The following is a 17,406-nucleotide window of genomic DNA, read 5'->3' on the forward strand; positions in this document are numbered from 1 at the left end:
CAAACAACCACAATTACAACCGTAACGACATAATTTACGCCGATAGTTTGAAAAACTCTTCACACATGCACCAGAAGCATTTTCCACACAACTGTGTGTAATTCGGCATCACATCCATTACACCGGCACTTCTTTCACACAGTTTGCACAAGCTTTTCCAGCAGGATTCCCTGCTACACTCTGCAGAAGAAGATCTACCCAGCACGTCTCAACACATCTCATGCCAATACGACACACACAGCCAGCCTGAACAGTGCTGAAGGAAAAGTTTTTCCTGCTCGTCCTCTCCGTCAATGCCAGAGAGTGAAAGCTTTCCCTATGCGCGCTGTCTGTCGGCGAGTGTAATCAACGTTAATTGTCTCGTTTCCTTCACATATCCTGCTCGCTCGTTATGTTGGGTTTTATTGCCTTTGGTTTCGGCTTGCTTTCTTTCCGAGAACAACTTGGATGGATGCTGTTGTTGTTGTTGTCGATGGGGAGGACATTCTTCCGGGTGAGATGCATTTTCTCGGAAGCAAACGTTGTCTGTTTTGTTTTGTACTTAGTGCATAATGACGTGAAAGGCAAACGGGAAAACTAATGTGGACTAGCAAATGATTCGTAGGAAATTGGGTCACATTTTAGTGGGGTGAACAGGAGTGCCGTAAATTTCAATTGAAGTGAAGTAGGTAAATCGAATAATTGGATAACTTTTTTTTCGTATTTTTCTTACTTTTAACATAAAATTCAAGTTCTGCTAACCTACTTCAATGAATTCAATTAAATTTTTTTTTTCAATATTTCATCACTTTGACACTTTGGCCACCATCTTTAATTTGAAAATTCTAAATCACTTCAGAGTAGAACAGGGTTCATACTCGAGCTCGACAATAACAAAGGAAACAAAAAACGACAACAAAAAACTTTTTTTTAGTGATTCGATTTTCCGAAGACAATCTTTTCTTAGGCCCTCGTATAAACGAGTCTGGATCGTATTCTAATCTCAATTCTATAATTGGCCTATCAGAACTCTACCCTAGAATAGAGTCCTTAAACTCTCACTTACCTTATCACTTTTTTTGAATTTTCATTAAGGCCGTTTCAAACTTAATGTCACCCTTCCCTTCAAAATCGGTAAAAAAAACAAGGATTTTTTTTGTCAAAAAACCTTCAAAATTTGAATTGTAATAGAAGTCTAATCAATTGAAAACAATTTGTAAAGCAAATTCCTGTGTTTGAATCCAAATTTTAATATGTCTGGTATCGATAAAAACAAAAATTAAATTATTGTGAAATTTATTTGAACAGTACCACAAAAAATTGATTTGGTCAAAAATGCGATGCTTGAATATTTTCAAAACAAATGAATGCAAAAACAACTGAGCAGTTGTGAAATGAATTTTAAAATAATATTTTAAAATTAAAACTGTGGTTCTAGCCAGCTACATCTTGCGGGGCCAATTTGGCAATTTGGCTCAGAAACGCGCGCCTCATGTGAAATATCAATAAAGAATCAATTCTGACAATAAACTTAAAAAAAATAGATTGAATTTTCTGTTGAGCTTAAAGTATAGGGACCATCCATAAACCACGTGGACAAATTGTTGAAATCTCAGACTATCTCTCGCCCCCCTCATGGACAATTTTCGTAGGGGAGAGTGGGGAGACTTGATCCCCGGGGACACTTGATCCCAAGCCTATATCTCGTCAGCATGTGGGTAAAACAATTATCTTTGTTCTAGAAAGTTGTGCGAAATTGAGTTAAACTTATTGTAGAAAACAAAGAAAAAAATTTAAAAAAATTATAGATTGAGTTACACACATTTTTCTAAAAAGTGCTGCAAAAAACTTCCAAGAGATCTTTTTTCTTTGTTTTTATAAGTGTAAAAAACACTCAAAAATTATTCAAAAAAATATTTTTTATACGTGAATTGTTTGATAAACATATCAACTCCAAAACCCTTACGCATTTGACGTTAAATTTATCGTCATACTGTTTTTACAATCAATTGTTTAAAAAAGTGCGTTTAGGGAGACTTGATTCCTGCATTTTGTGAATTGCTGTGACTTATAGAAAATTAAAAGTTTGGATGAATAAGAAACATTTTGCTTAAGATTTCTTAAAAATGATGAAAGGGGGATCAAATTACCCCCAACATTTTGAAAATGCCGGTTTAAAATAATTTTAAATTAATTTATTCAATTTTAGATTTAGGGAAATCCTAAAAACATATGGAACACAATAGATTATAGGAACTTTTCATAAAAAAAACTCTAGAATTATAATATTTTTTTGATTAGCAATGAACATTATGTTGTACAAAAACAACATTTATTGTTTAATAAATTCGAAATTTTTAATCATTATAGTTGAGCATCTCCAGCAAATAAATATTAAAGCATAAAAAAATTACGAATGAGTGTTTGCAGTGCTGTACATAAGAAAGATTTTGTTTTATTTAGTTTTTATTTGAATGATAAAAATGAACATTATTTTTTTTTTTGCTTTAAATCGATATTTCATTATTTCTAAACTCAATATGTTAGAGAAGTTTTACTTGTCTGTTTGAAGATTTGTCACGCATTTCTGGAGTTTTTTTGAAAAGGTCCAATAAACCAAATTTCCAGTTTTTGCTTTTTGGGTGTTTATGAAACCGCCTTGAGTCAGGGATACACCATATTCTTTTTTTAAGTCACCTTTTTTTAAACGATTCTCGATTTACGCAACTTTTTTTAAGTCATGACTTAAAATGAGAATGTCCATGACTTAAATTGAGAATATGACTTAAATTAAGAATCTTTGGGATTTTGTAATTTGTCGGAGAATTTTCATCATGTATCAATTGTATTTGGTTTAGTTATTTTATTAAAACATTTTAGCATGGTTTTGGAACACCTGGGATGTTCTAGTTCATCCGAAACTTCCGGAAATTTGGTGCAGCAGGCTAACCGAAGAAACAAGTTGAAACTTCAAAATTTTGACAACGGATCCTACCCAGAGTGCTTCAGTGAGTGCGGTAGGCTACAGTGCATTGTTTTAACAACTTATTGGGATGATCTGGGACATCCAAGGACTCCCTGGAGTTAAGATCTGTGGGTCTACCGCTGCAACAAGCAAGAGGTCGACGGATTTTGACCCCGGAACATATCCGCATAGCTTCAGTGAGTATGGTAGACTACTTTGCTGATGTGTAGGGATGTCCTGGGTCATCCAAGGACTCCCTGGAGTTAAGATCTGTGGGTCTACCACCGTAACAAGCAAGAGGTCGACGGATTTTGACCCCGGAACATATCCGCATAGCTTCAGTGAACAAGGTAGACTACTTTGCTGATGAGTAGGAATGTCCTGGGTCATCCAAGGACTCCCTGGAGTTAAGATCTGATGGTCTACCACCGTAACAAGCAAGAGGTCGCCGGATTTTGACTCCGGAATATACCCGCATAGCTTCAGTGAGCATGGTAGACTACTTTGCTGATCTGTTGGGCTGACTTGGGTCATCCAAGGACTCCCTGGAGTTAAGATCTGTGGGTCTACCACCGTAACAAGCAAGAAATCGACTTATTTTGACTCCGGGACATACCCGCATAGCTTCAGTGAGCATGTTAGACTACTTTGCTGATGAGTAGGAATGTCCTGGGTCATCCAAGGACTCCCTGGAGTTAAGATCTGTGGGTCTACCACCGTAACAAGCAAGAGGTCGACGGATTTTGACCCCGGAATATACCCGCATAGCTTCAGTGAGTATGGTAGACTACTTTGCTGATGTGTTGGGCTGACTTGGGTCATCCAAGGACTCTCTGGAGTTAAGAGCTGAGGGTCTACCACCGTAACAAGCAAGAGGTCGACGGATTTTGACCCCGGGACATACCCGCATAGCTTCAGAGCGTATGGTAGACTACATTGCTGATGTTCTAGGATGTACTAGGTCGTCCAAGGACTCCCTGATGTTAAGATCTGAGGGTCTTCCACCGTAACAAGCCAGAAGTCGACGGTTTTTGACCCCGGGACTCACTCGCATAGCTTCAGTGAGTATGATAGACTAATTTGCTGATGTGTTGAGATGTTCTGGGTCATCCAAGGACTCCCTGGAGATATGATAGACCACCAGATCTTAACTCCAGGGAGTCCTTGGATGACCCAAGTCAGCCCAACACATTAGCAAAGTTGTCTACCATACGCTCTGTAGCTATGCCGGTATGTCCCAGGGTCAAAATCCGTCGACCTCTTGCTTGTTACGGTGGTAGACCCACAGATCTTAACTCCAGGGAGTCCTTGGATGACCCAGTACATCCCAACACATCAGCAAAGTAGTCTACCATACTCACTGAAGCTATGCGGGTATGTCCCGGAGTCAAAATAAGTCGATTTCTTGCTTGTTACGGTGGTAGACCCACAGATCTTAACTCCAGGGAGTCCTTGGATGACCCAAGTCAGCCCAACAGATTAGCAAAGTAGTCTACCATGCTCACTGAAGCTATGCGGGTATATTCCGGGGTCAAAATCCGTCAACCTCTTGCTTTTTACGGTGGTAGACCCACAGATCTTCACTCCAGGGAGTCCTTGGATGACCCAGGACATCCCAACACATCAGCAAAGTAGTCTACCATACTCTCTGAAGCTATGCGGGTATATTCCGGGGTCAAAATCCGTCGACCTCTTGCTTGTTACGGTGGTAGACCCACAGATCTTAACTCCAGGGAGTCCTTGGATGACCCAGGACATTCCTACTCATCAGCAAAGTAGTCTACCATGCTCACTGAAGCTATGCGGTTATATTCCGGAGTCAAAATCCGTCGACCTCTTACTTGTTACGGTGGTAGACCCACAGATCTAAACTCCAGGGAGTCCTTGGATGACCCAGGACATTCCAACTCATAAGCAAAGTAGTCTACCATGCTCACTGAAGCTATGCGGTTATATTCCGGAGTCAAAATCCGTCGACCTCTTGCTTGTTGCAGCGGTAGACCCACAGATCTTAACTCCAGGGAGTCCTTGGATGTCCCAGATCATCCCAATAAGTTGTTAAAACAATGCACTGTAGCCTACCGCACTCACTGAAGCACTCTGGGTAGGATCCGTTGTCAAAATTTTGGAGTTTCAACTTGTTTCTTCGGTTAGCCTGCTGCACCAAATTTCCGGAAGTTTCGGATGGACTAGAACATCCCAGGTGTTCCAAAACCATGCTAAAATGTTTTTATAACATGACTAAACAAAATACTATTGATACATTTTGAAAATTCTCCGACAAATTACGAAATCCCAAAGATTCTTAATTTAAGTCATATTCTCAATTTAAGTCATGGACATTCTTTTTTTAAACGATTCTCGAATTAAACACCCCCATTTCGTTGTGTAAATCAAGAATATGGTGTACTAAAAAACACCCAAAAAGCAAAAACTGAAAATTTGGTTTATTGGACCTTTTCAAAAAAAAACTCCAGATTTGTTCTAACAAATTGTAGAAAAAAAAAAAAATCTAAATTTTGCTTATATTTCATATATTGTTTTGAATAGGATTTTGAAATTTTGTCACGAAGATCGAGAGTTGTTTATAGAGCTCAAAATCAAAATTTTTAAAAGAAATGGTTTTTTTTTCCATTTATTTATTATATAAATTATTTTTTTTTCAATCCGTTTTAAATAATTTTGAACCTATTTTTGAACAATATCTTTATTGCGAAAAACTTGATATGATGAATCTGAAGAGGGCCGGATTCCATATCAAATGAACTCAGTGGGCCGCAGTTTGGTGACCACTTTTCTAAATGAAAAAAGACCTCTCTGGCTTAGAGCAGATTTGAAAAGTACAATAAATTTCACACACACAACCTTTTTGCGATTTTAAAATTATTGTTTAACAATTTTGGAAAAAACGTATTTTTGAGAATAAAGAGGACACCATCAAAACGGGCGACCAATTTCAAAAGTCCCTTTGACATCAAGTTTCTAGCATCTCCTTACGGTTTCGAGCAACAAATCGCTTAAAAAAGGTTGTGTGTGTGTGGTCCAATCCAATACCCGCTGGCCGGCAGCGAAATTATGGGAAAGTATAGTTTGTATCAGACTTGGATTGAGCTGATATAGCTTATCTCAGTCACGGGTATTAGGTGGTGACAGCCTTCGCGCTTCTTCCAATGACCCAATTCCGAGGTCGCTGGGCACTGTCTGGCCCCGCCTAAACATAGTACAAGAACCAGATGGGTCCTCGACCTATCTTTAAACTTCCAATCCCATCAGGCAAAACAGGGATCAGCGCGTATTTAATAATTGTTGAAAAGTAGGCAAAATGTGAAAATTTCAGTTTAGTTAGATCTCACCAAGTTTCTGATCTGTGGTAGTCCTAAGCACCCGGGAGTTGTCCCCTATTTTGGTCGCATGCGTCCGGAATTCCAGCTGCGCTCACGAGCCTCTATCACGAGCAGCTTGATTTTATTCTTGCCGACACGACTCACATCCTGGCGCAGACTGCTCACCAAGCTTTGCTGATCTTCCAAGTACCTTTTCTCCATCTGCAATACGTTCTCCAGTATCAGATGAAATGGCTTGAGCGCTGCTTGATGACACTTTCAAAAATATTCTTTCGCAAACTGCTTTTATTTCTTTCGCACTATTTGATTTTTCTAACGAGATGAATACCACCCTTAAAATGAGCTAGCCCACATCACACTAATACTACTGCAAGAGCGAAGCCGCCGAGATGAACTGTCAAACCCTTGACAGAAAACAAAAATCGTGAAAAAACTGTCCAAATTCCCAAAACTGCAGAAAATCATCACTTTCCACATGAAATCTACAAATTGTATAATCTTTTCACTACTTTTTACGCGATTTATTATAAAAACTACCGACTAAACGATTCAAATTACGCGGACCGCACACCACTAGCCTCTGCTCTCCATGTCAGGGCTGCCAACTCCTCAACAAATCGCTTAAAAAAGGTTGTTATTAAACGAAAAATTAAGTGGTCGTACCGCCCCACCGTCACGATGTATCGAAAAATGGATCTCGGAAAGTACTTTTAGGGATAAATAAAACAAATCAATAGTGCCCGTAGTTTTGAAGATACTAAAATGTGTGTAACGAAAATCTTGGTGCAAAAAGCTGTTGTTTATGTGCACCGTTAAATGCACCAAATAAGATGAGTACAAAAACAAAACTAAAATAATAATGTAATGAATATGACTACTTTAAAAAGGAAGAAGCAAAGTTATTCGTAAAAGAGAAGATTCAACAATAAAGAAGGAAATTAAAAAAATAAGTATGTGATAAAAATAGAGACCAAAAACTTGTGTGCATCATCTCCTTTAAACTAGAACAAAAAATCTTGTCTGACCAGCGCTCAACCACCCAATAAATGCAGCCCACAATCAACTCAAAAGGTGGCAGACAGACTTTTATATGCTAAACAGCCCGAGGAAAAGCGCAGTGCAAGTTTCCCGCGCCACCAGCACACAATACATCATCACATTGTATAATGTTTGGTCCCTTTTTGCCACTTGGCCACAGTTTGATATGCTCGCAAAATGGCTAGCAACTAGGTCTTCCGGGGCAAGTGAGCGTGTGTTTGGGTGGAAAACTTGTACTTTGTTAGAATATATGCTAACTCAGCAGCAGCCAAAGCATCTCGTATCACAACAGGGCAGTGTTCTGCTAAGTTCGCAGACTTTGGCCGGAAGTCAAGTGTGGTTAGGGGAGCTTTTTTTAAAGTTTCTTTTTCACTTCAAGTAGGTACTTTAAAACTATGTTTAAAGGAATCTTCTGATATCTGAGCACAGATTTGTTGAAAATCAATTATTTTGAATTCAATCAACACGTGTCTGTATCCTTGTTCAATCAAGTTTCAATTACTGTTCGAACATCATATGTATGCCAAAAACTGTTCCCATGTTGCTCAAATATTTCAACAACAAAAAATATGCTCAATTGAAAGTACAACAAAACGGGCCACTGAATCAACAGGAAGAGAGTCCATTTCAGAGTTTTGATACATAAAAAAATGTCTGAAAAAACCATGGAGCTGGCACTCGTCAAATATGAACGATACATTTTTAACACAATGTTCAGCCCACTGAATGGCTGGTCCACTCACTACCATGTATCCAGCTGATCACTTCCAGCTTGATATCATGGTTTCCGCACACAGTTTGATTTGGCCGCAGTAGAACCAGCTAACCCTTGAAATATCAAATATTAAGTTTCTACTAAAAAAAACTGTTGGATTATTTACCTTCAGAAAGTTTTTTTTCAATTATTTCTTAATATTTAAAAAAACTTACCATTCAAGGGTTTAAACATCATTTGCACAAAAAAAGGGTTTGCAAAAAATCCCCACTACCCCGAGGCCAAAATGAGATTTGGTTTTGATTCATCTCCCGCCGATGTAAGCCCCCCTTTCAATGTATGAGCCTCTGATGATGATGGTCCATATCGTTGGAAAAAAGAGAGCTCTCGTTCTGGCATATCTGGCTGTTATTGACGGGGCAACATTTCATGTTTGAATCCAACGGAATGAAAATGGACCTGCAGGAGATAAAAATGGCAGGAAAATGTTATAAAATGGGGTTGTTTTAAAAAAATATGATTGATTGAATGTTTTCTGCAAAGTTGAAAATTCAGGTTAGGAATTTGAAAAAAGGATACACCGAAAAAGTCACATTGCACAAAATAAAATGATTTTGACAAACTTTTCACCCAGAACAATATTATTAATTTTCATTTTTTTACAAAACAATATCTCAGCAACTAAAGGTCGGATCAACAATGCCGTTTAAAGAAATCGATTTTTTCTTTTTGCAATTCCGTTTTGATAATATGTACTTACTTTTCTTATCATTATACAATGCCGAAATGGCCTACTTGCTATCACCAAATATAACAGTGCTGAAATAGAAGTTTATTCAACAAGTTGCAAAAAGAGGATTTTTTCAGCACGAATCGTACATTTATCCAACGAGGTTCACCGAGTTGGATAAATACGAAGAGTGCTGAAAAAATCAAGTTTTGCAACGAGTTCCATACAACATGTTTTGCAATTCCGAAAAACACCCATTGAGTGAAATTTAAAGTCGAATTTTCATGTACTTTGTCAATAAATCGTTTAAATCAAAAAATGTTGAAAATTGTAACTTTTCGAAACAAGTGCTGAAAAGTTCAACTTTTCAGCACCCATTTCAGTGCTGAAAAGTAGAACTTTTCAGCATTTATTTTGAAAAGGTTGCTATTCGATTCTGTTATTTTTGGTACAGAAAAGTAGGCTCTTTCGTCGTTCAAGAATGACAGGAAAAGTAAGTAGTTTCACGACGGAATTGCAAAAAAGATTATTTTGCAATTCCGTCGTGAAACTACTTACTTTTCCTGTCATTCTTGAACGACGAAACAGCCTACTTTTCTGTACCAAAAATAACAGAATCGAATAGCAACACTTTTCAAAATAAATGCTGAAAAGTTCTACTTTTCAGCACTCAAATGTGTGCTGAAAAGTTGAACTTTTTAGCACTTGTTTCGAAAAGTATCACTTTTCAACATTTTCATGATTGAAACGATTTATTGACAAAATACATGAAAATTTGACATAAAATTTCACTCAGTGTGTGTTTTTTGGAATTGCAAAAAATGTTGTATGGAACTCGTTGCAAAACTTGATTTTTTTAGCACTCTTCGTATTTATCCAACTCGGTGAACCTCGTTGGATAAATGTACGACTCGTGCTGAAAAATCCCCTTTTTGCAACTTGTTGCATAAACTACTATTTTGCAACAAGTTGCAAAATGAAGATCTTCGCAGCTCGAGTTATACATTTGTTCATCGAGATTTATCGAGGTGTGTAAGTACGACGGGTGCTGAAAAAATCAAGTTTTGCAGCGATTTATCAATTCCGGAAAACATCGAAAACGGTCAAATTCCAAAACAGTATCGAAAAGTAATACCTCCCGAGACAAGTGTTGAAAAGTTAAACTCGCTGGAAAATAAAAGTTTCAGTGAAAAATCCTACCTTTTTAAAATGCTTTTCGGAATTTCAATAATGTTGTATGCATTCGTTGTTACCCAACTCGGCGAAGTCTCATGGGAGTACACAAGTACGACCTGTGGTGGAAAAATCATCATTTTTTAACTTGTTCCATAGACTACATTTCAATGTTAAATCAATTTTACATTCCAACAATTTTTAAGACTATATTTTCAAAATATTTCGAAAATAATGTTTTTTTAATTTACAGCCAGGCTAGAACATCGGCGCTTTCATTCTACCAAAACACATAAAAAAGTAAAATTTTCAGAGGGGGTATAGTTTTTCAAGAGTGGTAAAAAAGGGATTTTAATTTTCGCTGTGTATTTTTTTTTCTTCTGGATAGTGCTAACCTTAACCTTGCTTAACCTACAATTGCTGAAGACACTAAATTGATTTGATTGTTCCTTCTCAAGATACAAATTTTAGAACATTTTTAGAACTTTTGTATGAACAGCCGCATATTTGTATAAATACTTGTATACTTGTGTGGAGAAACCAAATTTGCAAAATACTTGAATTCTGGAGTTTTTTTTGAAAAGGTCCAATAAACCAAATTTTCAGTTTTTGCATTTTGGGTGTATTTTAATACCCCTGACTCAAGGCGGTTTCAAAAACACCCAAAAAGCAAAAACTAGAAATTTGGTTTATTGGACCTTTTCAAAAAAACTCCAGAATTGTACTTAAAGAATCGATGGACAAAGTTTATATAAAAAATAATTTAATAAAAAAAAACGTTGAAAGAAAAATTATTTATCGATTGGTAAACTTGCGAAAACGTCGAGAATTGTTCATATCTAGAGTTTTCTTATAAAAGGTCCAATAAGCAATTGTGTTTATATCTGGAGTTTTTTTTGAATAGGTCCAATAAACAAATTTTTCAGTTTTTGCTTTTTGGGTGTTTTTAATACCCCTGACTCAAGGTGGTTTCAAAAACACCAAACAGGCAAAAACTGGAAATTTGGTTTATTGGACCTTTATAAAAAAAAAAACTCCAGATATGTTAATAGGACCTAATAAAAAAAAGTTTAGATAAGATTCTAGCAACATAAAGACGGACCAAAGAGGAAGTTTAACCTAGTAGGCTATCTGGCTCGTTCCTAGTGAAAACACCAACTGAAGCACAGTGGATCCTCTCCGAACAAAGGTGAGACAAAATTAAAAAATGTCAGGAATTCTTTCAAATTGTGGGCGGCTGAATTCAAAAAATACATTAATTTTTTCATGAAATAAAATCTAAGTACATTACGATGGTTAATAAATTATTATTTTGTAAATATTTTTTTCAATTGCTGAAATTGTATTTTTTATATCAATAGTAGCTTGGAATTTTGATTTTGAGTGTGTGTAAATCTTAACGAATAAAATGTTAGGGTGGCACCATATCATAATGATCCATAACCGAAATTTTGTCATACAAAATTTGTAGATACCACACTTTTAAATAACAGCTTTGTCATCTTCCGAAAAGTTTATCAGGGTCAGTACAATAGTAACGTTGGGGTGGTCCAGTTAATAGGGTGTTCCAAAATTTGTATATTTGTGTTATTTGGCTTCTATGAGATTATCATATCATTTTAACTGTGCACATTTTAGAAGTATTTGTAGTTTAGGTTGAATAAGATCAGAAGACATATCTAGAGTTTTTTAAAGGTCTTATAAACATATAAAACACAATAAATTAAAGGACCTTTAAAAAATACTCATGATTTTTGTTGAGGCCAACGAAAATTTCATTTCAAGGTTTTATCTCTTTCCCCTTTCAAATATTCTCGAAATACTAGGGTGCAACCTACTAATTTTATAAATCATTAACTTTTTTCTGCATTAGAGTTATTAATTATAGTAATTTGTGATACATTTTAATTTTAAAAGATGAGATTTTTTGAAGTTTTGATTTTTTTAATTTCCCATCTTCCCTCCTCTCTTCATCCACGACTGGAGCCAAGGTCTGCTCTGCTTTTTATGTGCTAAGCTACACATAAAAATTTGTAAGGTAAAAACTGCCTTTAGGAAGAACTTTTGGAAGATTTTTTGAGACAGTTGAAAAAAAATCTTGCATGGTGCAGGATTCCCACAAGAAAATCTATCGTACCCAAAAAAGTATGTACCGTCATCAGGGGCAGGGTTACCAGGTCAAAATTTTAAAAATCTGGCAAAATATCGATAAAAAATTTGGAAAAATCTGGCAGACGAAAATTTTACAATTGTGAATGGCGAAGGGGAGGCAAGATATGAATTGATTCAAAATTTTGTAGAATTCAATTCAGAATTCAGGTCTAACTGATTTAATGACCTTAAAAAAGTTGAATTTGCATCTTCTTTTTGTAAAACATATTCTACTTTTATGTGATTTTCAATAAAATACGTTCATTTTAATCAAAAACGTTGTATAAGATGGGCATAAAGTGAAAAATCTGGCAAATCTGTCAATATCTGGCACAGAGAAGGGTAAATCTTTATTCTGGCTGATACAAGAAAAATCTGGCATTTCCAGATTTATCTGGCAACCTGGCAACTCTGATCAGGAGTGACCTTTTAAACGTAAATTGCGGTAAAATTTTCCATAACAAATAATCAGATTCTTTCCATTTTATGCCAGCAGTTTTTGTACTTTTTAACAGTGCGCGTTGCTTTGCTTTGGTTCCGTAAGGGACCATTCATAAACCACGTGGACACTTTTTTGAGAATCTGTTACAACTCCCCCCCCTGGAAAATTGTCCATACAAAAAAAACTTTTTTGTGTGTCAATTTGACAGCTTGTGATGTCTGCGGTCGAGCTGCCTGTAGATATTAGAGTGTAACAAAATTGACTTTTTGGCAAGAGGCTGGAAACTCTAATGGGTAATTCTCCGCCAACTCACACAGTAGTTGCCCCGACCCCTCTTCGATTTGCGTGAAACTTTGTCTTAAGGGGTAACTTTTGTCCCTGATCACGAATCCGAGGTCCATTTTTTAATATCTCGTGACGGAGGGGCGGTACGACCCCTTCCATTTTTGACCATGCGAAAAAGAGGCGTTTATCAATAATTTGCAGCCTGAAACGGTGATGAGATAGAAATTTGGTGTCAAAGGGACTTTTATTGTAATTTTTGAATCTACATTGACCCAGAAGGGTCATTTTTTCATTTAGAACAAAATTTTCATTTTAAAATTTCGTGTTTTTTCTAACTTTGCAGGGTTAATTTTTTAGAGTGTAACAATATTCTACAAATGGGACAATATTTCAAAAAAATGCCAAACTTTGAAGCAGACGTGCATCGGCACTCAATAGCACTTCACCACATTTTGAGATGATTGCCTTCGTAAACCGTCAGAGTGAATCTTTGTTCACTGTGCATCAAAACAAGCTTTAGTTCGATGCTTTTAATAATCGTTGTTCACTATGCAATTTGGATTAGCAAAAAATTAATAGTGATTTGAATATCAAAAAAAATTTCAAGTGCTAAATGTGCTTTTTAGCACTCAAATAGCACTTCATCACTAAAACTAGCGAATAAGTGAAGATAAAGATTTCGGTCGTTCAGAACGTCATAGTGCATTGACAAAAACATACTTTAGGCACAAAACAAATTGATATGGTGCCTTAGAAAAACTGTCAAGTGCTATTGAGTGCCGATGCACGTCTGCTTTGAAGGTCTGTACCGAGCTCCAGGGTGCTCCAAACCTCAATGTAATATATATCAAAAGATGCACAAGGATCTGGCCAACACGTCAGTAACGTTTTTGGTAAATGCATTGGTGGCCAAAGTGCCTCAAAAATAGACATTTTTGAAAAAAAGAGTTTTTACGGGTTAAAATTGAAGGGCGGAGCGCCAGTTCCTGTTACGTCTAATCAAGCTCATATTTGGGATTTGGGCTCAGTATGCCCACCGGAATAAACCCCTGAATACCGACCAAAAAGTCATTTTTGTTACATCCTAATAGTTATAGATGTCGCCCCCTGGCTGGAACTTTTTTTTTCAAAATTACATAACAACGGGTAACCATAATCATTAGCATAAAGTTACCAACATATTGTTGGAATGCTGAAATGAACTTTCTTTCAATTCAATTCGGTTTTATTGGTGAATAATCAAGATACAATAAGTTCTTTTGAGGTACATAACAGAGTTTTGGAGTTCCTTACAGCTGTGTGTTACATCATAATCCATTTTGGAACAGTTATTGCTTGTAAATAAAGGTGTCACCAAGAGTAAGAAAAATATAAAAAAAAAACTTACTAAAATTGCAAGGGAAAGGGGATAGAAATAGAAAAAGCTTAAAACTAGATCACAGTATTTTATCCTTTATAGATGTGCTTGATCATCAGCTCCCCAAGGGCCAGGAATTGCTCCGCCTTGTTACGGCAGGTCCGAAACCGCGTCATCATCTCCCCTGCGAGAGCAAAGAACTCTGGCAGGGTAAAGAGATCTTCTCCGGTAACTTCTTGCTGGGCCGTATTGCCACTGCCGGCAGCGACCACGCTGGCGAACGATCGCCCCCATCCAGGAGGGAACGCTGAGTTGTCCGCTGGAACCGTACGATGACCAGCTGCCGGCACGGTTTCGCTCGTACTTCGCTGAGGAGGGTGGGACGCTGCTGCTTTCTTCTTCCTCTTTTCCTGCTCCTCGAGGTAGTTTTTCCGTGCGCTGCATCCACGGTAGTTGCTGGTATGGTTACCTCCGCAGTTGGCGCACTTGATGCGCGCCTTCGTTTGCTCTGCCTTGTCCCCCAAGTCCGCTTTGCACGGCAGTGCACACGCCTCAGAGAGGTGTGATTCACCGCACTTCACACAGCGGGGCGGGAGGTTGCAGTTCCGCGAGCCGTGGCCGAATTTCTGGCAACGGTGGCATTGTGCTGCGTCCGACGGGTTCTTTGAGTAGAACCGCCAGTTTACCCAAAACCCGTCCAACGCCTTAGTTCGCCGCAGGTTTTGAATTTTGACGGTGCCGCGGTCGAAGTACAACAGGTACAGTGTGTGTGTACCTGTGACTGTAGTCTTCCGCGAGAGCACTTTTATGTCACGCGGCGTTATTCCAGCACCCGAGAGGTCCTTCTTGAGGTCGGAGATCGGGCGGTCTTGGTACCCCTGCAAAACGACCTTAACGGCAGTCTTCTGCACGGGGTCGAATGTGTAAAACTTGAAGTTTTGACGCTTCAATTTCTCCACAACCAGGTCGAAGTTCTTTTCGTCAAATGTGTAAACTTGCACTGACGACTTACCGATTTTCAGACAATATCCGAGGCCTTCCAGCAACTCGTCAATATCGTCCGCCAACGTGTCCAAAACAAAAATTGGAGGTGGTCTACGTTCCTTTGGAGAATTGTTCTTTTTTGGCGTCGACACTTTCTTCCGTGTACGTCCGTCATCGTCGTCGTCGTCGTCGGTAGTGCTGCCACCATCGGTGTTGTTGTTTTCTTCGTCGTCGCTCAGCATCTGGAACTCGTTCCTGATGGGGATGTTGGCGGATGTTGATGTGCCACTGGTCGTGGCACCAGAAGTACCGGAACGGGTTCGCACTGGTGATCTCGGAACGTATCCGGGATGTAGATACTTTTGGTCGATTCCATCTGCGCTCACGCTCCCCTGCGCGATGGCGGCCGACACGGCGTTGGTTTGTTTACCTTTTTGCACACGGCCGGTAGACGAACTTCGCGGGTTTTTCGAGGCCGCACTCGAACTGCCACGGCCACGGCCGGCCTTTGGCATGCTGGAGAAGCAAACTCGCGGGTAATCACTAACAACTACGGCGAAAAATTTCGAAAAAAAACGAAAAAAAAAAAAAAATGAACTTTCAAACTTACATGTAACCAACATTTTTACAACCAAAATAAAACACAAACTCAAACTAATCGTCACTCCTTCCCGGTGACATCCAGCAGCAGCTGCTCGCTCTCGGGAAATTAATTTTAATTGCTAATCACAAAATCTCTTCTCGTCCTTCATCTTTTATTAAACCAAAAAACAACGACCTTGCTGACCTCAACGAGACTTGCCCGTTCCAAATAAACTGTGCTTGAATGGGTCCGTTTATGAGGGTGTCAGGCCGTGGCCCAAGTCTCTCAACTCAACTCAACTGGAACTCAACTTCAGCTTAGTCGCAGTCGAAGTGAAGCAGCTGATAATAAAATTATTAATTAACTCTCCTGGTGGTGCTTCGGGGGGATGAAATCGGGTCCCAACCGATAACACTGACCCTCTTATACGCGCAGAGACCTTTAGTTGGATGGGAAACTTTGGTTGGACACACAGACACAGAAACAATCTCAAGCTTCTTGTGGCTTGCCGGTCCCGAGGGTGTCCTGGGAAACGGCCATAACGATCATCGGAACAGGGCAAAGAGGAGGGTGGTTTGGCACGGAAAAAAAAATGTTTCAAGTAAATTTAAAATTGTTGAATATGAACACACATTAAATTGAATTAAATTTATACTAAATGAAATCTTCCAATTCTTTTTTATATCTTCTATATTTCATCGAAAACATTTTTTCGTGCTCTGATTTTGGCCCTACCTTCCTCCCTAAAGCACGGCCCTAAGTACAAATAGAGCGATAACAATAATAATTATCCACAATCGTGGTCGTCCTTTAATCGCTTCTCCTTCGTCCCCTCCAACGTTTCCGGTTCCGGACTTACCTTGTCACCGACCCTCCCTCGCACACCGATGCTCAGCTCACGTAAAATGTCACCCTGCTGCTGCTTCGGCGTTGGAAGTGGCCAAACTGGGGATGACTTTATGAGTCTTGGTGTTTCTTGCTTTGCCGGAGTTGTTGCTTCACACAAGGTCGAGATATTTCTGGACGATGACGACCGCAAACACCCTTTTGGTACCTTCAAGCAAGCAAGGAGTAAGGATTGCTTGAGGGCAACAAACGGAAATTCAGCTTTTTTGATCCTCGTAGTAAGAGGGGTTGGGTTGGTTGAAGGTGACACAATAATGGACGTGGTAATGGGTTTTATCGCAAACGAAATGTCGTAATCTTAATTCGAAAATAACCAAGTTCAACGACATCGACTTCCCCACGATGGAGTGTTTATATTTGCCTTGGTATTTATCGTATTTGAGAATCTGCTTTCGGTTCAAAATCAAATTATTCGCTCTACAGCATTGCCTTGGCGTTCTCGATTGCGAGATTCCTACTCGAAACTAGGTGTCCGAAGGCTTGATTGTTGAGGCAATTGCAAACCACTTTTTACACCTTAGCTTCCATCCACCCCGGGATTCGAACTGACGACCTTTGGATTGTTAGTCCAACTGCCTACCAGCGACTCCATCGAGGCAGGAAGACCCAGGAAGACGACTCCTACACCTAGACTGAGCTAACGACCCAACCCTCTAGGTTAGACCGGGGTCAACATTTACTTCCCCGTCCGACGGAAGGCGTGATCAGACAAATCTCGTCTCGAAAAATGCCACCGGGACCTTCTGGGATCGAA

This window comes from Culex pipiens, chromosome 1 (genome assembly GCF_016801865.2).
Source record: "Culex pipiens pallens isolate TS chromosome 1, TS_CPP_V2, whole genome shotgun sequence".
In the NCBI taxonomy this organism is placed as follows: domain Eukaryota; kingdom Metazoa; phylum Arthropoda; class Insecta; order Diptera; family Culicidae; genus Culex; species Culex pipiens.